This window comes from Pongo pygmaeus, chromosome 3 (assembly GCF_028885625.2).
Source record: "Pongo pygmaeus isolate AG05252 chromosome 3, NHGRI_mPonPyg2-v2.0_pri, whole genome shotgun sequence".
Lineage (NCBI taxonomy): Eukaryota > Metazoa > Chordata > Mammalia > Primates > Hominidae > Pongo > Pongo pygmaeus.
The window spans coordinates 131,486,532-131,509,819 of record NC_072376.2 but is presented as its reverse complement, the minus strand read 5'-3'; the positions used below and the strand labels follow the sequence as shown (position 1 = coordinate 131,509,819).

The 23,288-nt window shown below is 37.7% G+C and overlaps 1 protein-coding gene across 6 annotated transcripts in view; it reads left to right on the top strand.

The window, feature by feature from the left end:
- Window positions 1-23,288, top strand: part of SEC24D (SEC24 homolog D, COPII coat complex component) — a 115,565-nt gene that overhangs the window by 42,758 nt on the left and 49,519 nt on the right. The window lies entirely within an intron of this gene.

Below are 23,288 nucleotides of genomic sequence, written 5' to 3'. Positions count from 1 at the left end.
ACACAGGGGATGAAAAGTTTGACTTCCAGCTGGAGCTGTGACCATAACCCATTGTAGTATCTGGGTAAGCTAGGCCGAACCACAGATTCCTCTTGCTGCACTTAAGGCCAGAGCCCCAGTATTCCCTCCCAGCATAAACCTCAGTCTTGGATCTAATGATCCTTTGAAGTAGGCTGATGTAATGTACACCTAGCAGCATCTAAGCAAGAGGCAGAGCATCTGCAAGAGAAAACAGATTCGTTCCCTTTCTTGGGCTCACCACACCAGTTGGTATGGAGAGTAAAGCAGTATGGGGAAGGGGAGGAGGAAGCTGTGGTGAGTGGGGCTTTATGTCCACTAAGGGAAAGAAGAGAGAAAAGAGAGATGTGTGATGTGTGCAGTGGCTTTCATACCCTTTGGGATCTTCACTCCTTCATTCATTCATTCCTTATGAATGTAATGTAGTGCTGCCAACACTTCTTTTTGGGAGTAGAGTGAACTGGCTTAGAGTAGGTCATGGGAGAGGCGTTGAACTGTTGTTAGAAGCCAAACTTACACGTGGTATGGTTTCATATTTGCAAATCAAGATGTACATTCAGTATTTCCTTTACATATTTTAACCATAATCTCTTCCATGCTGGTTCTAGAAATTTAATATAATATTTATAAACACCTCATTAAACTCACTATGCTTAGTATGAATGAGGTAGACCAATATGTATTGACAAAGAGATGCCGCTATGTACAATGCATGCATTTTAAAGAAAAACTTAACTAGAAGTATTTTCAAAGCTATTTTCAACATTGTGTTTTGAAAATTTTCAAACATACAGAAAATCTAGAAGGATTTCATAGTGAACACCTATATCCCTGCCACCTGGATGTTACCATTAACATGTAACTACACTTGTCACATATCATGATGTTCATCTGTCCATCAAGCCATCTTTTTTATTCTGATCAATTTCAAAGTAAATTGCAGACATTTAGACACTTAATATTAAATACTAAATACTCCAGAATGTATATCATTAGGTAGTGTTCAAAATTTGCTTACGGATTATTTTCTTATTTGAGGCAAAATTCATTTACAATAAAATGTACATGTCTTAAGTGAACGTTTATTGAGTTTTGACAACTATATATACCTGTGTAGCCGAGACACCTACAAAACATAGAACATAATTGCCGCTCCAGAAAGTTGTCTCATGCCCTTTCCTAGGTGACCCCCACCCCTTCACATAACCTCCCTTCCCTGGCAGCCACAATTGTGATTGTTTTCTGTGATAGATTTGTTTAGCCTATTCTAGGACTCCTTGTAAATAGAATGATAAAATATGCCCTATTTTGTACAAAGGTTCTCTTACTCAGCATAATGTTTTAAAGAGCCATTGTAATGTTGCATGTATCAATAGTCTGTTTCTTTTTTATTGCTGAGTAGTGTAATTCATTGTATGAGCATACCGCCACACCTTGGCCTACTATAAGAGGTTTTAGGCTGGGCACGGTGGCTCACACCTGTAATCCCAGGACTTTGGAAGGCTGAGGCGGGTGGATCACCAGAGGTCAGGAGTTTGAGACCAGCCTGACCAATATGGTGAAACCCCATCTCTACTAAAAATACAAAAATTAGCTGGGTATGGTGGTGTGTGCCTGTAGTCCCAGCTACTCGGGAGGCTGAGGCAGGAGAATTGCTTGAACCCAGGAGGTAGAGGTTGCAGTGAGCCAAGATTACGTGATAATCTTGGCTCACAAGATTGGAGACAGAGGGAGACTCTGTCTCAAAAAAAAAAAAAGTTTTTATATGCTGACTTCATATGCAGGTATCTATAACAATATGTAGTATTGGTCTTTTCTTTTGAAAGTCGATTACTGTACTTTTAAATAAGTAAAACATAATCAAAAGATGAAAAGGGTATACAATGAAAAATAGGCCTCTGCCTACCTCTGCTTCCTCCCCTTTCATGTAGCCCTTACCTGTTCTTTGTGATTCCTTCTAGAAATAAAATATGCATATAACAATATATAACTATCTATCCTTCAAAAAAAGTATGTAAATGTAAATGATAGAATGGTACACATATTGTTCTGTACTTTTTAAAATTAATATATCTGGCGCTGATTTTATATTATTGCCTACAGCGCTGCCTCCTTCTTTAAAACAGCTGGGTAATATATTAATGTGAGAAATATTATAACTGTACATATAAAATCAATTATGAGATGCATACTGTCAAAAATGTGAAACTTTTATGAATCCTAAAATTGAGGAAATGTATTGCCATCAGTGTGCCTACAAGAACCATCCCCACAGCTTTTCTCAGGGGGATGGGGTTGCTACACATATGCAGCCTCTGACTTATTTGTTCCTTTGCTATCTGAACCTTATCAAAGAGATCTTTTATTTTCATAAACAGAAGATAACATTTCTACCTTGACGGAAACCTGCAGCATGTATAAATAACAAAATATCATAGGAAGCAATTCTATTGTATATCAGTATTGTGGATACATAGGATTTATGCACATGACTAGTGTCAGTTTCGGCTGCACCTTGTTAATGGCAATGAGTTTGCATGGTTTTCAGTTATCTACTAGCAAAAACCCCCTCCTTGCCCCTTCCTCGCGATAAAGCTGACTTGGGTCAAATATGCATGAAATAGAACAAAACTCAGCAATTGTTCACACCCAAAACTAGAGTCTGGAACCTTCTTGTTATCATCATTTAGTATTAACTATAAAATTATTCACTAATGTCTTCTGGAAAATAAAACCTGGCATTTCAGTGCTGTTGAAAAAAATCTTTCAAACATTAGTTTAAGCCTCCTAAAAAATGTATATATGCATTTTATACATAAACTGAGTGGGTATGGTTTCTATTTTCCGAAGTTGGTTGTTTTAACCAAATACTACCTACCCACTAACATGGGATCTTTTAGTAAGGACTTGTGCTGCATTTTCATCTCTGTGCTTTCCAAAGTATTAAACAGAGGAGGTTAGAATGGTAGCTTATTTCTGGAATCTGACTTGTGAAAATAACACACTCTATTCCTTTAATGTTGTTGGAGACTCTGAATACTGACCATGTAAATGTATTTGACAGTACTGTTTTCTCTACTCAGGCTCTCTCTACACAAAGCCCTTTCTTTTCCCCTAGACATTCAAGAATAGAATTACTCTGAATATATTTACGAATTACTTCCCTTTATATAGCAGTGCTTCCTGGTTTGAATGAAGACACTCTCTATTTAAAGTAGTACTTTTATTTTTATTTGTTGAAATAGAATCAAAAAATAAGGACTGTGAAAGGGATGCTGCAACACCAGGAAGAAGTTCCTCAGGGGCATGTGCCCAAAAAATGTCTTCCTTTTTGGGCATGTAGCTGGACCTAAACTTGGAGAGCCACCAACATTAGGGAATTATTGCTGCTCTACTACACCAGCTAGCTAGATGCAAGTCTGTATGCTACCAAGTGTTTGGGCCTTCTTGACAGATTCTCCTCTTTTGGCTTCCATGACACCGTCCTGGTCTAATTTTTCCTACGTCACAGGCAGGGAACATTTAAGTTCCTTTTATTGTTTTCCTGATCTCTAATTTGGGGGTTTGTCAAGGCTTGAACTTGGGATCTTCTTTCCACTCTCCTTAGATACCCTATCCCCTCCAAAAACTAAATATCATCTGTAACAGCTGCTGCTGCTACTGATGGGAATAGTAACAGTCAAAATTTATAACAAGCAAAATTATAAGTTTTAAAAATATTTATTTACTTAATTCTCACATTAACCTACTTATCCCCATTTTAGATATAAGTAAACTGAGGCACAGAGTTAGATAACTTGTTAAGGTCAACAGCTGCTAAATAGCAGAGCTAGGATGCAAAACCACACAGACTCTGGTGTCTAAAGTACTCTAAAGCACTGCGCTGTTACTCATTCATTCATTCGTTTTTACATTTTCAGTCCCATACTCACATATCCAAACACCTCTCTGACATCTCTCCTTGGGTGCTTCATAGAAACCTCAAACTTAACGTGTCCAAAAATGAACTTCTGATCTCTGCACCCCAAGCCTGTTTATTTTTCCACATATCAATAAGTGGCACTATCGTCTATGTAATTGTGTGAGACAAAAATAAAAAACTAAACAATTATAGTTAATAACAGAAAATGAGGGACATGCTGCTATTTTAGATATTTATAATCTATAATCAAGGAAATAACAGTTTTAAAGTATCTTTTCGAAGCAAATGTATTACTTGAATACTGTTATTCTACATATAAAGTCATCTTTAATTATCTTCCTCTACTATAAATGATTTATTTCGGTGTTAGTAAAATTTTATGTTTTGTTTGCTTATCTAGTATTGCCATCATTACTGCAATTTTAAAATCTTTCCTTAGAGATAACCTGCTTTGGCATCTACCAAAGTATTTATTTAGTACAGTATTTTTTAAAATTGGTTCCATTGTTTGACAGGTTCCAACATTTCTAAGCATGCTATTGTGTTAGCAACGGCCTATAAAAATAAACCTAACCCAAGCGGTTTGGACGAGAGGATGTTCCTTAGGAACATTTGCTTTGGAGATGTTTGCTATTTCCAGGGGCATATATCTATGTTGTCACTGTTTAAATTTCATATTCCTTACCATACGTTTTAAATTTTTATGTCTTTTAAGTGAAACCCATCCCCACAGCCGGTATAATTAACTCTGAGGTATATATTTAGCAAAAGTAATTGGTTATGCTGTAAACCCTTTTGTTTAGTAAACTGTGTTTTAATTTTTGATGCTGTATTTTAGGAACTGAAGTAGTATGGTGTAGAAGTCCAGTGCAAAAGGATTGAAGATTATAACTGATTTAATTTTGCATTTTTTTCTCTAAAATAGGAAATGTTTATCTTTTGGACAAGTGCATAGTCTAATTATACATGCAATTAAGTAATTTCACCTATAAACCAGATGGTAGAAGCTTTTACTCCATCTGTGACTAGATTCAGGAATATCTGTGTATATTTTTCAGTTATAAATGGATATAATAGTCAGAGTAATTTCCTTGCTTATTGAATTAGCAAGGATATACTTTCATCCAAGACTCAACATTTCAGTTGCATTTTAATCCCCTCCTTACTCTGTGCTAGGAACTCTGCTGAACTTTAGGGATTTGGAAAACAAGAAAAACAAGATCAGTTACTCTTGCCTAGGACTTAATAAAAATTTTTCACGAATGCAGCTAACTTTCGTACAATGTGAAAAAGGCTCTGATGGGGATAGCTTCATTGTTATATGGAGCTTAGTTTCCGGGAAAATTTTGCCTGAATTATGACTTAACAAATAAATAAGGACTTTGTCCTATTAATAAATGCGGTTTAGGCAGGGCGCGGTGGCTCACGCCTGTAATCCCAGCACTTTGGAAGGCCGAGGCGGGCGGATCACGAGGTCAGGAGATGAAGACCATCCTGGCTAACATGGTGAAACCCCATCTCTACTAAAAATACAAAAAATTAGCCTGGCGTGGTGGCACGTGCCTGTAGTCCCAGCTACTCTGGAGGCTGAGGCAGGAGAATCACTTAAACCCAGGAGGCAGAGGTTGCAGTGAGCTAAGGTTGTGCCACTGCACTCTAGCTTAGGCAACAGAGTAAGACTCCATTTCAAAAAAATAAAAATAAATAAATAAATAATACATGCTGTTGAAATCTTTCTTGTTAATGATTGTTTATATTTTGATAGATTCAGTAGGTTTAAAGAAGGTACCACTGTGGGGGAAAAAGGAATGGATGTCAAGGAACCGATTAATGGAGTTAACAAGAAAGGAAAATTCTGTTAGAGAATAAGCCCAGCACCAATACATTATGTCAGTGATGGTCTTTACATGTCACCTGCAAAAGGAATTGCTGATCATGCATTTGACTTTTCAGCTAATCTTGCTTGCATGGGTTGACATAGTTTTGGCAGAACTTATAGTGCCTCACTGTAGTAGTTTATTCACGATGACCATGTCATCCCTTCTTTTAGGAAGATAGCAGCTTATGTAGTAGGTGTAATCCCACTTTTATAGATGATGAAGCTCCATAGGTTCTGGGGCTATTAAAGTTACCAGCTGGTAAGTGATACTGCTGGAACTCAAGATTCCAAATTTCAATAAAACAGTATTTATTTTTCTTGCTGGCTAAAGTTTTAGCAATGAGCCTCTTGCTCTTCCTGGAAGCTTATGAGTTATCTTGAAATAATCATTTTAGAGTTCTTAAAGTCTTTTTGACTTTAAGCCTCTGCTTAGTACTCCTTGTAGGCAAAGACTATCCAGAGTTCGGCAGTGGGCTGGGCATAGAGGTCTTAGTTGAATAAATGCACTCTTCTCAGGGTTGTAGAGACATTTAAAAGACAAAAGTAAACCATATCACAGAATGGTGGTTGATTTGTAGGTATTTTAGGCCTCTAATTTTTTTTAGCACAGTGAATCTTAGTTGTTCCTTGGCAGCAGTTGGTTCTACTGATAAACATGTTGCTAATGAAATAAACATTTTTTAAAATCCTACTTTGGATATTTCATGTCTTTTAAATGACTACAAACTTCATTTATAACCCTGTTCACCTCTCTAACAAACTCTGTGGGTAAAGAAAAAATCATTTGAAAGACAATGTATTTTTTACAAGTTCCTCAACACTGTGGGAGAATTAACTCAGTTTCTTCTATCACATATTAATGAGAGAAGTTCTATTTCACTATAAAGGACAGAACAGTAAAACAATTGGATGAATTTTGGACCAAGATATTTTAGGAACCAATAAAAACTGGCTACTTTTTCCAAAGCACAGTAGCCAAATGGTGGAACACTGGATTAGGAGCCAGGAAATAATTTCAGGTCTCCACTGTGCCTTGTATTGTGACCTTAGGCCTCCATTTCTAAGAGGGAGAAGCCTGGTTCTGTTATCTCATAAATCCAGAAAGCTGATAGTGTCTGTCTTACTTTTCCAGTTTTATTGGACATTCACCATAGATGCCATTTATGAAGTCCTATATGTTATTAGAAATTAATGTGAACAAATTTCGCAACCCAACCCAAAGTGATTTCATATGTATAGCACTTTCAGTGTAAGTCTGGAGTGTATTATATTATTCATTTAAAAAGAAACACATGGCCAGCCATGATGGCTGACACTTGTAATCCCAGCTCCTTGGGAGGCTGAGGTCAGAGAATCACTTGAGGCCAGGAGATTGAGACCAGCCTGGGCAACATAGTGAGACCCCATGTCTACCAAAATAAATATTTTTTTAAGTAGCCAAGTACAGTGATGCATGCCTGTATTCCCAGCTACTCAGGAGGCTGAGGCAGGAGAATCACTTGAGCTCAGGAGTGTGAGACTGCAGTGAGCTGTCATAGTGTCACTCTACTCTAGCCTGGCGTCAGAGTGAGACCTCGACTTTAGTTTTGTTTATTTCATTATTTATTTATTGAGACAGGGTTTCACTCTGTGACCCAGGCTGGAGTATGGTGTGCAGTCTCTGTTCATGGCAACCTTCATCTCCCAGGCTCAAGCGATCCTCACACCTCAGCCACCCAAATAGGGACCACGGCCATGTGCACCACACCTGGCTAATTTTTGTATTTGTTGTGAAGACAGGGTCTCACTGTATTGCCTAGGCTGGTCTCAAACTCCTAGCTCAAGCAGTCCACCTGCCTCAGCCTCCCAAAGTGCTGGGATTACAGACTTGAGCCACCACATCCAGCCTCAACTTTAAAAATAAAAAGAACACATGAAGATTGGGAGACTATGCATTTTCACGTATAGCCTAAATTTAGCTAGTTTAGTGATAAGTGTGCTCTGAAATTAAACTGATGATATCATGGCCTGTGAAGAACTTAAAGAATACTTAAATTATTTATTTTTAAATGAAAACTTCAAAAGCCAGAATTTATTTTTTAAATTGTGTATCATCATCTTGTCTGCTTTAATTAAGTATTTTTAAAGTGTCAACATAAAAACTTGGACATATAAAATGCATGTATTTAGAAATAAAATGATGAATATAACATTTAAAATACCTTTGTTTTATCAAGTTACTTTCAAAACTGAATCTCGTCTCTTAAGATTTTTGGTCACTGTTTATATAGTGCTATGAAAAAGTACTGTGAAAAAGTTTGGCAGCTGAAGAACAGAATATTATCCCTTTTTAGAACAGTGTTCTAGCCTTATAGCACATGTGTAGGGAGTCACATTTGTCAGGGCAAAGACCATTTGAATTCTTTTTAAGTTACATTTTAGAAGCTAAATGCACCAAGCTTATTTTCTTAATCACAGAATTATTCCTGTAAGTCTTTATTCTTTTATTAAATGGGGAAAAGCTTCATGAGAAACAACACAAAGAAAACATTCTGCCATGATTTAATTTTCAGTGAATTTTTGGGAAGTGTGGGTTTGATGACCTTCCTTGCCCTAGTGATTGAGGACCCAAATCAGCCTTTCTTGATGTGGAACAGTGGGGAGGATTGAGAAGCCCCCACAGACAAGGAACTGTGTTAGAGCCTTTTTGCTGCTATTTCTCTAAATTCTAAGACCCATATTTTCTCATATTTTAACATTTTAAAAATAGGAATATGCCTTATTAACAAAGGCTTCTTAGCAATCTGTCATGTTCACCTGGAAGGTTTGGTGTCTCTTAGAATTGAAGGGATTTTAGAATCAATGAAATATACTATCTATACCTTGCTTCATGCTTCTAACTTCTGTCAAATTTTGTGGATATTTAGATAATTCAAGAGTACCAGGGTCTACAATGTGTGCAGCTGTGCATCTTTGCTGATCAAGTACAAGAAAGTCAAATATTTTAATGTTTATATTAGAAAGCTTCATAGAAATCAAGTTCCCATTGAATAAAAGGCTAAAAAATAAACAAAATTATACTTTTAAGAAAGAAGAAGAAAGAGAAAAATGTAGGAAAAGAAAACTCTGTCTAAACTTTTAATTTGACATTGTTTCTTGAAATGTTTGAAAGTGACCCCAAAGTTTGAAGCACAGATTATTTCTGAAGTGATTTTTTTGTCAGGAATATAGCATTGTCATGAATGTGGTGACTAGGGCAGGAATTTAGGAGTTAGATGGAGTTAGGTGCATAAATTGGCTCTATTTTAGCAGTATGACCTTGAAACATTTACTTTTTTGAGCCTTATTTCTTTCATAAGTAAAATTACAATAACACCCTTAATCTGTAGTTGTTTAAAAATAAACCAGTCTTATCTTCATCAGTATTATGATTATTTGCTATACAATATCAAATTTTGCCATGGAAAATTTTATTTTAATCTTATAATCTTGATTTTGGGTGTCTGCTATATACAAGAAAGAGAAGTATGAGAACTTCAGGCAATTTATATTTACTTAAAGTGTATACATTTAAGAGGGATGTCATCAAACCCCTTCAGTGGTTCTAGCTATTATATAAGAAGGAGGAAACTGAGTTAGACTCCTCAATTTATATTCATATGTAAATAGGAAAGAGGCTTAATTACTCTGATTTTAAAGGAGTGTTGCATGGTATCTGTCATTTGATATTAGATCACTATTTTCTCTGTTTCTTATTATTCGAATTATAAGCATCACCATAACATAAACGTTTGTATAGACTTTATTTTTTCATAAGGTGTTTCGTGAGCATTTGCTGGAATAATTTTTCCTCAACTCCTTCACAGTATTCTGTCCTTTTAGTCACTTCCTGAGGAGAGCTTTTGGGATACTTCCCCAGCCCCATTCTCCCTGTAGCTCAACTCATACCATGAATCCCAGTTTGCAATTTTGATATGTAGATTTGACTAACATCTTTTTCCTGCTGGGTTCACAAGGGTAGGGACCACATCTGATTTTTCTCACTATTGCATTTCTAGAACCTAAAACAGTACATGGAACATTTTTAGCTAAATAATATTTAACTATGATATTTTAATCATACAATATCATTTATATATAGAAGTATAGTAGAATTTTGATGCCAAGTAATTTGGTGACATTTTTACCATAGAGGTCTGCCTGTGCTCAAACATTTATTGAGCTTGTTGTATTCAAATGCCATATTTGATACTAAAACTGTTACAAAGTAGATAAGAAAGGAATTGACAATTTAAATGCCAAACTAAGGCGAGGATCTTGTATTTAGGAGTCATCTCTTTATCCTAGTGTCTGCTTGAGTTCAGTTTCCATGGTCTATATCAATGAAAATATTTTATTTCCCACACATGTTCTTATTAAAAAAAGCCATTTGGGGGCGCACTACAAATTATGATTGCTTTAGTATTGCCACCAGGTAAAAACAGCTGCACTGACTAGAATAACAATTGCATAAGGAATTTCCAGGACAGTAAAATTCTACATAAAGTTTAGCTTAGGTTTCACTTTTATTCTCCCCCCACTCCAGTGTTTCTCTCAATATCATTTCACAGACGAAGGTATATAGTATTTGTGAGTGTGTGTTTGTGTGTATTTGGTGGGCGGGGCGGGGGCAGGGAAGGATGTTATAAGCAGTACGTGTAACAAAAAAGAGCATTTAAAAATCTTTAAAATGTTATTTGTTGTTTGAGAAAATACAACCATCATTTACTTTCTTGAAAGATATTTCTGTAAAATGCAGGTAAAATAGAAGACCCATAATTATTAAATCTAGTGTCTGTAGGTATCCTGGAGTTCATCTATCACAAAGATCACTTTCCTTTATCCTAAACTGTAAATTAAAGTATATTGTAGTCTAACATGGAATGAGATTTAAGTTTTTTTTGGTTTACTACATCCCATACTCCCTTGTCCTCTATAGTTTGAAAAGTTTTGAAAAATTCTTTACATAGTTCAAATATAATTTTGTCTATATTTCTTCTTTCTTACAGAAAAGCATAGAAAATGTTTCATATTTATCAACTTTTATTTCTGATAACAAGTCATCTTTCCTCTTATTTCAGTTTATTGATATAGAATAAATATATAAATGTATTTATTTCTCTAAATGCTTTTGAATTGATCATCCGTTTTTTAAATTAAATTTTTTTCTCAACTTTTTTAAATTCCTGTTTTCAAAAATGCTGTCCTTCAAATGACTTTTGGCTGTGTGTCCAAATCAAATTAATTCACCAAAGATGATTTGCTGTATTACTGGAAGTAGCCCAGCCACAGCACGGGGAATGGTTAGTTACCAGTGTTTTCTTCTGTTTAAATAGAGACAAGGTTTTGCCATGTTGGCCAGGCTGGTCCTGATCTCCTGAGCTCAAGTGATCTGCCCGCCTCAGCCTCCCAAATTGCTTGGATTACAGGCGTGAACCACTATGCCTGGCCAGTCTTCAGTGTTTATGTCAATAACAGATTGAACTGTGTGACCCTTAGAGCCCTATATTTTTTTCCACTCTGAAAGGAATTTGTAGAGAAAGTTTTAGACATATTTGGACAACTGCATAGCTTCCATAGGTGTCTACTCTAAAGGGAATTGATCATTTGGTTTGAGTTCTCTTAAGCTTCTTTACAGAAACAGTTTTATACTCTTATTTATACTTGTATAATCACTCCTGGGATTTTAGTGATGTTTTCAGTCATCTCATATACCATAATCTGGACAATAATTCATTGTTATTTGATATGATAATTTATAAACTATGACCATTTTATGAAAGACTTTATGTCACCTTATTTCAAAAAGGATTTAAGAATAACCAATTCAATTCAATGAATACTCATTGTTCTCCCAGTATGTGCTGGATACTGTTCTTGGCACTTGAGATACGTCAGTGAACAGAGCAGACAAAGATCTCTGCCCTCATGGAGCTTACATTCTAATGGAGACTAGACAGTGAACCTGGTAAGAAGGTTATCTAAGTCTATGGAGGAAAGAAAAAGTAGAGCAGACCTGGGGGATGACATCTGCCTGGGAGGAGGTGGAGTGTGGGTTTTGTAGATTAAATAGGGTATTCAGGGCAGGCCTGATTGAGAAAGTGTCATTTAAATTCAGACCCTCAGGGGTCTGTTCCAAGATGGTCGAATAGGAACAGCTCCGGTCTGCAGCTCCGAGCGTGATCGACACAGAAGACGGGTGATTTCTGCATTTCCAGCTGAGGTACCTGTTTCATCTCATTAGGACTGGTTGGACAGTGGGTGCAGCCCACGGAGGGCGGCCAAAGCAGGGTGGGGCGTCGCCTCACCCAGGAAGCACAAGGGGTCAGGGGATTTCCCTTTCCTAGCCAAGGGAAGCCGTGACAGACTGTACCTGGAGAAAACGGAACATCCCCACCGAAATACTGCGCTTTTCCAATGGTCTTAGCAAATGGTACACCAGGAGATTATATCCCATGCCTGACTCGGCGGGTCCCACACCCAAGGAGCCTTGCTCACTGCTAGTGCAGCAGTCTGAGATCCACCTGTGAGGCAGCAGCCTGGCAGGGGGAGGGGTGTACCCCATCGCTGAGGCTTGAGTAGGTAAACAAATCAGCCAGGGAAGCTCAAACTGGGCAGAGCCCACCGCAGCTCAGCAAGGCCTGCTGCCTCTGTTGACTCCACCTCTGGGGCCAGGGCATAGCTGAACAAAAGGCAGCAGAAACTTCTGCAGACTTAAACATCCCTGTCTGACAGCTCTGAAGAGAGCAGTGATTCTCCCTGCACGGTGTTTGAGCTCTGAGAACGGACAGACTGCCTCCTCAAGTGGGTCCCTGACCCCCATGTAACCTAACTGGGGAGACACCTACTGGGACTGACTGACACCTCATACAGGTGGGTGCCCCCCGGGACGAAGCGTCCAGAGGAAGGATCAGGCAGCAATATTTGCTGTTCTGCAATATTTGCTGTTCTGGAGCCTCCGCTGGTGATACCCAGGCAAACAGGGTCTGGAGTGGACCTCCAGCAAACTCCAACAGCCCTGCTGCTGAGGGACCTGTTAGAAGGAAGACTAACAAACAGAAAGGAATAGCATCAACATCAACAAAAAGGACATCCACACCAAAACCCCATCTGTAGGTCACCAACATCAAAGACCAAAGGTAGATAAAACCACAAAGATGGGGAGAAACCAGAGCAGAAAAGCTGAAAATTCTAAAAACCAGAGTGCCTCTTCTCTTCCAAAGGATTGCAGCTCCTCGTCAACAACAGAACAAAGCTAGATGGAGAATGACTTTGATGAATTGACAGAAGTAGGCTTTAGAAGGTCAGTAGTAACAAACTTCTCCGAGCTGAAGGACGATGATCAAACCCATTGCAAGGAAGCTAAAAACCTTGAAAAAAGATTAGACGAATGGCTAACTAGAATAAACAGTGAAGAGAAGACCTTAAATGACGTGATGGAGCTGAAAACCATGGTGTGAAAACTACGTGATGCATGCACAAGCTTCAGTAGCCAATTCCTTCAAGTGGAAGAAAGGGTATCAGTGATTGAAGATCAAATTAATGAAATAAAGTGAGAAGTTTGGAGAAAAAAGAGTAAAAAGAAATGAACAAAGCCTCCAAGAAATATGGGACTATGTGAAAAGACCAAATCTGTGTTTGATTGGTGTACCTGAAAATGACAGGGAGAATGGAACCAAGTTGGAAAACACTCTTCAGGACATTATCCAGGAGAACTTCCCCAACCTAGCAAGACAGGCTAACATTCAAATTCAGGAAATACAGAGAATACCACAAAGATACTCCTCGAGAAGAGTGACCCCGAGACACATAATTGCCAGATTCACCAAGGCTGAAATGAAGGAAAAAATGTTAAGGGCAGCCAGAGAGAAAGGTCGGGTTACCCACAAAGGGAAGCCCATCAGACTAACAGCGGACCTCTCGGCAAAAACTCTACAAGCCAGAAGAGAGTGGGGGCCAATATTCAACATTCTTAAAGAAAAGAATTTTCAACCCAGAATTTCATATCCAGCCAAACTAAGCTTCATAAGTGAAGGAGAAATAAAATCCTTTACAGACAAGCAAATGCTGAGAGATTTTATCACCACCAGGCCTGCCTTACAAGAGTTCCTGAAGGAAGCACTAAACATGGAAAGGGACAACAGATACCAGCCACTGCAAAAACATGCCAAATTGTAAAGACCATCAATGCCAGGAAGAAACTGCATCAACTAACGGGCAAAATAACCAGCTAACATCATAACGTCAGGGTGAAATTCACACATAACAGTATTAACCTTAAATGTAAATGACACAGTTAAAAGACACAGACTGGCAAATTGGATAAAGAGTCAAGACACATCAGTGTGCTGTATTCAGGAGACCCATTTCACATGCAGAGACACACATAGGCTCAAAATAAAGGGATGGAGGAAGATCTACCAAGCAAATGGGAAGCAAAAAAAAAAGCAGGGGTTGCAATCCTAGTCTCGGATGAAACAGACTTTAAAACAACAAAGATCAAAAGGGACAAGGCCATTGCATAATGGTAAAGGGATCAATTCAACAAGAAGACCTAACTATTCTAAATATATATGCATCCAATGCAGGAGCATCCAGATTCATAAAGCAAGTCCTTAGACACCTAAAAAGAGACTTAGACTCCCACACAATAATAATGGGAGACTTTTTAGACAGATCAATGAAACAGAAGGTTAACAAGGATATCCAGGACTTGAATTCAGCTCTGCACTAAGCAGACCTGATAGACATCTACAGAACTCTCCATCCCAAATCAACAGAATATACATTCATCTCAGTACCACATCACGCGTATTCCAAAATTGACCACATAGTTGGAAGTAAAGTACTCCTCAGCAAATGTAAAAGAATAGAAATCACAACAAACTGTCTCTCAGACCACAGTGCAATCAAATTAGAACTCAGGATTAAGAAACTCACTAAAAACCACACAACTACATGGAAACTGAACATCCTGCTCCTGAATGACTACTGGGTGCATAACTAAATGAAGGCAGAAATAAAGATGTTCTTTGAAACCAATGAGAACAAAGACACAATGTGCCAGAATCTCTGGGACACATACAAAGCAGTGTGTAGAGGGAAATTTATAGCACTAAATGCCCACAAGAGAAAGCAGGAAAGGTCTAAAATCGACACCCTAACATCACAATTAAAAGAACTAGAGAAGCAAGAGCAAACACATTCAAAAGCTAGCAGAAGGCAAGAAATAACTAAGATCAGAGCAGAACTGAAGGAGATAGAAACACAAAACACCCTTCAAAAAAAATCAATGAATCCAGGAGCTGGTTTTTTGAAAAGATCAACAAAATTGATAGACCGCTAGCCAGACTAATAAAGAAGAAAAGAGAGAAGAATCAAATAGATGCAATAAAAAATGATAAAAGGGATATCACCACCGATCCCACAGAAATACAAACTACCATCAGAGAATACTATAAACACTTCTACAGAAATAAACTAGAAAATCTAGAAGAAATGGGTAAATTCCTCAACACATACACCCTCCCAAGACTAAACCAGGAAGAAGTTGAATCTCTGAAGAGACCAATAAAAGGCTCTGAAATTGAGGCAATAATCAATAGCCTACCAACCAAAAAAATTCCAGGACCAGACGGATTCACAGCCGAATTCTACCAGAGGTACAAAGAGAAGCTGGTACCATTCCTTCTGAAACTATTCCAATCAATAGAAAAAGAGGGAATCCTCCCTAACTCATTTTATGAGGCCAGCATCATCCTAATATCAAAGCCTGGCAGAGACACAACAAAAAAAAGAGAATTTTAGACCAATATCCCTGATGAACATCGATGCAAAAATCCTCAATAAAATACTGGCAAACCGAATCCAGCAGCACATCAAAAAGCTTATCCACCACATTCAAGTCAGCTTCATCCCTGGGATGCAAGGCTTGTTCAACATATGCAAATCAGTAAGTGTAATCCATCACATAAACAGAACCAATGACAAAAACCACATGATTATCTCAATAGATGCAGAAAAGGCCTTTGACAAAATTCAACAACTCTTCATGCTAAAAACTCTTAATAAACTAGGTATTGATGGAACATATCTCAAAATAATAAGAGCTATTCATGACAAACCCACAGCCAATACCATACTGAATGGGCAAAAACTGGAAGCATTCCCTTTGAAAGCTGGCACAAGACAGAGATGCCCTCTCTCACCACTCCTACTCAACATAGTGTTGGAAGTTCTGGCCAGGGCAATTAGGCAAGGGAAAGAAATAAAGGGTATTTAATTAGGAAAAGAGGAAGTCAAATTGTCCCTGTTTGCAGATGACATGATTGTATATTTAGAAAACTCTATCATCTCAGCCCCAAATCTCCTTAAGCTGGTAAGCAATTTCAGTGAAGTCTCAGGATACAAAATCAATGTGCAAAAATCACAAGCATTCCTATACACCAATAACAGACAAACAGAGTCAAATTATGAGTGAACTCCCATTCACAGTTGCTACAAAGAGAATAAAATACCTAGGAATCCAGCTTACAAGGGATGTGAAGGACCTCTTCAAGGAGAACTACAAACCATTGCTCAACAAAATAAAAGAGGACACAAACAAATGGAAGAACATTCCATGCTCATGGGTAGGAAGAATCAATATTGTGAAAATGGCCATACTGCCGAAGGTAATTTATAGATTCAATGCCATCCCCAGCAAGCTACCAATGACTTTCTTCACAGAATTGGAAAAAACTAAAGTTCATATGGAACCAAAAAAGAGCCTGCATTGCCAAAGCAATCCTAAGCCAAAAGAACAAAGCTGGAGGCATCATACTACCTGACTTCAAACTATACTACAAGGCTGCAGTAACCAAATCAGCATGGTACTGGTACCAAAACAGAGATATAGACCAATGGAACAGAACAGAGGCCTCAGAAATAACACCACACATCTAGAACCATCTGATCTTTGACAAACCTGACAAAAACAAGAAATGGGGAAAGGATTCCCTCTTCAATAAATGGTGCTGGGAAAACTGGCTAGTCATATGTAGAAAGCTGAAACTGAATCCCTTCCTTACACCTTATACAAAAATTAATACAAGATGGATTAAAGACTTAAATGTTAGACCTAAAACTGTAAAAATCCTAGAAGAAAATCTAGGCAATACCATTCAGGACATAGGCATGGGCAAGGACTTCATGTCTAAAACACCAAAAGCAATGGCAACAAAAGCCAGAACAGACAAATGTGATCTAATTAAACTAAAGAGCTTCTGCACAGCAAAAGAAACTACCATCAGAGTCAACAGGCAACCTACAGAATGGGAGAAAATTTTTGCAATCTACCCCTCTGACAAAAGACTAATATCCAGAATCTACAAAGAACTTAAACAAATTTACAAGAAAAAAACAACCCATCAAAAAGTGTGCAAAGGATATGAACAGACACTTCTCAAAAGAGGACATTTATGGAGCCAACAGACACATGAAAAAATGCTCATCATCACTGGTCATCAAAGAAATGCAAATCAAAACCACAATGAGATACCATCTCACGCCAGTTAGAATGGCAGTCATTAAAAAGTCAGGAAACAACAGATGCTGGAGAGGTTGTGGGGAAATAGGAATGCTTTTACACTGTTGGTGGGACTGTAAGCTAGTTCAACCATTGTGGAAGACAGTGTGATGATTCCTCAGGGATCTAGAACTAGAAATACCATTTGACCCAGCGATCCCATTACTGGGTATATACCCAAAGGATTATAAATCATGCTACTATAAAGACACATGCACACGTATGTTTATTGTGACACTATTCACAACAGCAAAGACTTGGAACCAACCCAAATGTCCATCAATGATAGACTGGATTAAGAAAATGTGGCTACACCATGGAATACTATGCAGCCATAAAAAAGGTGAGTTTATGTCCTTTTTAGGGTCATGGATGAAGCTAGAAACCATCATTCTGAGCAAACTGTCACAAGGACAGAAAACCAAACACCACATGTTCTCATTCATAGTTGGGAATTGAACAATGAGAACACTTGGACACAGGGTGGGGAACATCACACACCGGGGTCTGTTGGCGGGGGTGGACGGCTGGGGGAGGGATAGCATTAGGAGAAATAACTAGTGTAAATGATGAGTTAATGGGTGCAGCAAACCAACATGGCACGTGTAACAAACCTGCACGTTGTGCACATGTACCCTCTAACTTAAAGTATAATAAAAAATAAATAAGTAAATAAATAAATAAATAAATAAATTCAGACCCTCACATGGAGGGAAATCTCTTTTTATGGACTTATAAAGAAGTAAGACTAATGCAGGGAATACTTTGACTAATTTATAATTCTGCCAGAGAGACAAAGATAGTTTGCCTCTGGGCTTATTATTTTTAAACCTTTTTATCTTTAGAGTATTTCGCAACTTTCCTTTGAGGAGTGGAAAGCTGCCAATTGTTCTGTCATAGAAGAAAAACACTAGCTATAGAAGGGTTTTAAGTCTAAGATATATTAATCATTTGTAGAACATTGTGCATTATTGTAACAATGAAGTGTATTTTCTGCTAGTGGCCTGTAACTAGACAACATATAATTCTCCCATAGAGATACAAGATAAGTTACAATAGGTCAAAGATTGTAAGAAATGTGGCAAAATGTTGCTCAAGCGTAAAATTCTGGAGAGATAGTATCTTACTCAAAAGTTTTAAACATCTGTTCTAGCAAGAAAAATAATGCTGATCTTTGCAAATATGCCCTTAACTTGAAACATTGTGTCAGCATAACCCAATCCAAACAGACCATTTTTTGCTTAAGAATCATTACCTACCATTGATAGTTTAGTTATGAACTAGGACAGGAAAACCGATTAAGGTGCTCTCTTAACTGCACTGGTATTTGTTTTCCCTTCTGAAACTAAAGATGCCCTCTCACCAGGAGCTGCCGTTTCATAGACTTCAGTGTACAGTTTAATGTGACCTTCCCACCAAAAAGCCCTCCTGGCATTAGAGGCCTAGGTAGAAAGGTCATAGCTGTGCTTGCTTTAAAGCATTTTTGGCCATTCCAAGAGACGAATCTCCTAGTATAGTTATCAGTGTATATTTTGGGATGAAAGCACATTAGGGTTCATCACACCCAGATCTTCTGTGATAGAACTGGCAGATATACTCAATTCCAGAGGCTACTTCTCTGTCTCCCTCCCCTTCCACTCCTCTCCCCCTTCCTCTCCTCTCCCCTCCCCTTCCCTTCCCTTCCTTCAGTTTTCCCCTCCCTAACTCCTTCCCTATCTCTCTTCCTTGTCATCCTTCAAATATTTATTGAGAATTTACTCTGTAATGTAGGCCCTTGGGATCAGTGGCGAACGTGAAGCTAACATACTGCTGTTAAGGGGTGAAGTTTTTTAGTTAGAAATTCAATTTGAAAATTGTTCACAGTATTCAAACATATTTTGAGTTTATTTTAAACATAAACCCAAAATTTAATGAATTGAGTGAAATATGAGATGATGAAACAAACAAAAATTCTAAAAACCCTTCATGATATTGGTAAAACATGTGATAGAATATGCTAATTTATAAGCAGGTTTCAAAATTTATACCAAATGTACTATTTTCCCAAGGATATCATTTTAATGAATGGTGAAATATCTTACTAACTTCTATCAGAATTCCTACCATGTAGTAACAACAGATTTTAGGTAGGGGTGTGTATGCGTCTGTCTGTCTGAAACCTGCTGAGTCAGTATACTACTACCCTACCTGGTTTTGAAGGCTCTCCTCAAAGTCACTCCAGCCTTTCTCTTTATCTCCCTTCATCCCAGCTGTTCAAGGCTACTTGCCTGCTGGTCACCAACAAACCGTGGGCTTTTCCTCCTGTGTTAAGCTGTTCTCACTGGTTGAAATTCTTACTCTCTCTCTCTCAGTGGACAAATAGCTCCTCATGAGTGCCCATATCTTCCTCGAACGAAGGCTTTACTGACCCCTCTGAAGATTTCTTCTTTTTTTTTTTTTTTTTTTTTGACCTTTTGCTTTAACACCTATCACAAGTTATCCTGAGTGTATATTTGTGGGTACTTGAGCTATTGTGTTTGTTCATTCAGAAACCATTGACTGACCCCTGTCTCAGGTATTGTGCTACAGGAAATACAACAGTAAACAGGCTGGACCTGTGAGTCATGGATTTGAGAATGTAGTTGTGGTTTTGAAAAGTAAAATAGTGTGATAAGTGCTTTCAGGCACAAGGTTATATGGGAACGTATGGCAATTAAATATGTCTCCTGCAAGTGGCCTGGAATTAGACAAAATATATTTCTCCCTTGTGGATGAAAGGATCTTGAGGGGCCAGATTTAGACCTGGTCCAGGATTAGACAAAGCCTCTGAGAAGTCAGAAGAGAGGGGATACCCCTTCCATTGTAACAGGAGAAGGAGAGAAAGGAAAGTGTTGGACAGATGCTGGTCAGTTAGTGGGGGAAAGTCAAGAGAGTTCTTACCTGAAGTTTTCTGTTTTCTTTGTGAAGAAGAATGTAAATTTAACTGCCAGGGGAGGTGGAGAAGGAGCTTATGGGGAGGAGCTTAATAAAGATGCAAAGGTATATGGCAGCTCCTATAGAGAATGGGAGAGAGAAATGACCAGAGACAATTAGAATGCTTACCAGGGAGCATGGTTTAAGGGCTTGATTCAAGTCACAGACCAGCGAGAATGGTACCTTTCTCTGAAACTGTATGCTTTTCTACAGATCCAGTCTGCAAGCTGTTTCTTGCACATATAGCATAGAGGACATAAATAGCTGGAAGAAATCAGAATTCAAGCTACAGCTCTGCAATTTGTTGCATAAGTCACTTCCTATCACTGACCTTGCATTCCTCTGAACAATGTGGAGGGGAATTCCCCACTCCCTGGGTTGTTAGCCCCTCAATATCAAATTGAGATTTTATAAATGAGAACATTTTAAACTACAAATGACCATAAGACCATAAAGATAATAGTTATGCTCTTACATTTATCATGAAAAGTCTGAATCAGTAAAATTTTTCAGTATTTTTCAATGAAAAGAAACCCAAAAATAAAAAACTAACTTCCAAATTAAAGAGGTATCCAAATCTAATACAAGCTGTAGATATAATTAAGACAGAACAAATAGACTCTCTGATAGTATTGTTCAAAGAAAAAAAGGAAAACAATCTCCCAAGTGTCACTAACAAACTAAGAAAACTAAAATCTTCTGAAAATGCAAAAAAGCAAAGTTTTAGGTTAAGAAGAGCCAACTAAAAGCATTAAATTTTTTAATAAACATTATTTATAAAAATATAAATATAGTCTTAGAACTAATACAATGTATTAAGTGTCTTATCCTCAAGCTCTGTTTCTTTTTAGAAGACACATGATAGGATTTTATTTTATTTATTTTTCTTTTTTTCTTTTTTATTATTATTATACTTTAAGTTTTAGGGTACATGTGCACAATGTGCAGGTTAGTTACATATGTATACATGTGCCATGGATTTTATTTTTTAATTCAGAAAATATTCTTTCATTTCACACGTATTGAAAAAAGTCTAAATAGAATAGTATTGCTCTCTAAAAAGCACTGGTACAGTAAATAGCCTATTGAATTGTACCTTTTTTGTCCGTATAGGCCAAGTAAATGTCATATATGGTAAAGCTAAAAGTAGAAAGCACATATAAGCTGCTTCTCATTTCTCTTTCACATGGAAATGTCTTTAATAAATGCAGTTGATACAGACTCTTTTCCTTATAGCCTCTGGTCATAATCCTTTGGGAATCTGACTGACTCTGCTCGTCTTCCAGCATGCCTAATAGTCTGAATGTTTAACATTTTTAAAGGGTAGTTGTTCATCACAGGTTCTGGATTATCTTTTCACATACCATTTCCATGCTTCTACTTATATCCCCCAATTAATCCAAATTACCAACTGACCTCCTCTTGAGACAGTTCCAAAGAATAAGCAGCGCTCCAATTCCAAGAAGTAGCCGCTTGCCAAAGTTACATTGACAATAGGAAATCACTGCTGCTAGAGAGATACATTTACAGTGATTTCCTGGGAAATACAAGTTGATGCCGAATATGATCCTAAATCAGGCTGGAAAACTGTATAACATTTTGGCAGGTCTTATTTTAAATATTCTCATCTTATTTAGGTCCCATTGTAGGCAAAAATTTCTTTCCCATGACCAGTAACTGCTTAGCCAAGATATTTCCTTCAGGCACTTTATAAGTGGAATATTGGTGCTGTGGGGACAACTGTAGAGTCCCAGGATGCTGATTACTTTCCTGAATATTTCTAATGAAGGAAATAAAGAGAGAAAAAAAAAAGAGATGGAGGAAGAAGTATACATTGAAAATGTAAAATAAGTTTTTTAAAAAAATTAGTGAATAAGTGTTAGAAGAGAGGGGAAAGTAGGTGGTTGAAGAGTTTGTGTGTATATATTAGAACTTACATGAACTCCGGTGCTGAAAGATAAGGAGAGTGGGTAGTGGACAAATGAGAGAAGAAAGGAGAGATGGGGCCAGTTTCACCCAGCAATGTCCTGGGTGTGGGTGGGTATGACATTACTCATTCAGAGTATTCCTGAAATCTGGGCTTTGGCTACTCTGTCTCTGCCCTTTGCCAGCGCCATGCCTGTGATAGGATGTTCCAACAGGAAGCTAGGTGTTTGCTTTAGAAAATCATTTTTCTTCATCGCAGTGTACTGCTGTGTGCCAGGACGCCCCAGATGTCACTGTTGCTTTGTTATTTTGCACCACGATGGCTAATGTGGAGAGTGGGCTTGGACGCTGGTAGCAGGGCATTCGTGTCGTCGTTCTCTTTGCTTCCCAGGCTGTCATTAGGTTGCCTGCTCCACTTTGTGGCTCCCTATCCCAACCGCACCTCTGTTTCCCTACATATACTCAAGGAAAGTCAGCAGAGGATTAGGAACTTTAAAAATAAGTTTTTCTTGGCAATTAGTAAATGTGGCACATTCTGTAGTTTCTATACAATGTATGCATAAAATTGTCTTGTATTCCATGTTTATTCGTATTTTGTTTGGCCCAGAATATTTTTAAACCATTATCAAAAGTTTCTTCGAGAAAAGCAAGTTCAGTTAAAAGTTACTAGAGTTACATGTAATGAATGTAGCATGAATATCTTGGTTGTTTTCTTGCCTACTGATAAGGTATATACAGCCTTAATTTTTAGTTGCACAGTGCCACCTATTGGATCTATGTGATAAAAACACTTTGGTATTTAGCTGCTTTCTTTAATTCCTCACTGCAGTTCATTACTTTCCTAAAACAGAAATACTGTAGCCGCGCTTGGGTATTCAGATTTTCTTAATAATATAGATGCCAAAACAAAAATACACACAGCCTACAAACTGGATACAGATTTTTCATGATGGGTCTTTCTACACTGTACTTTATTTTCTTTGAGCATCTGTGTTTGTTTTGGAAAT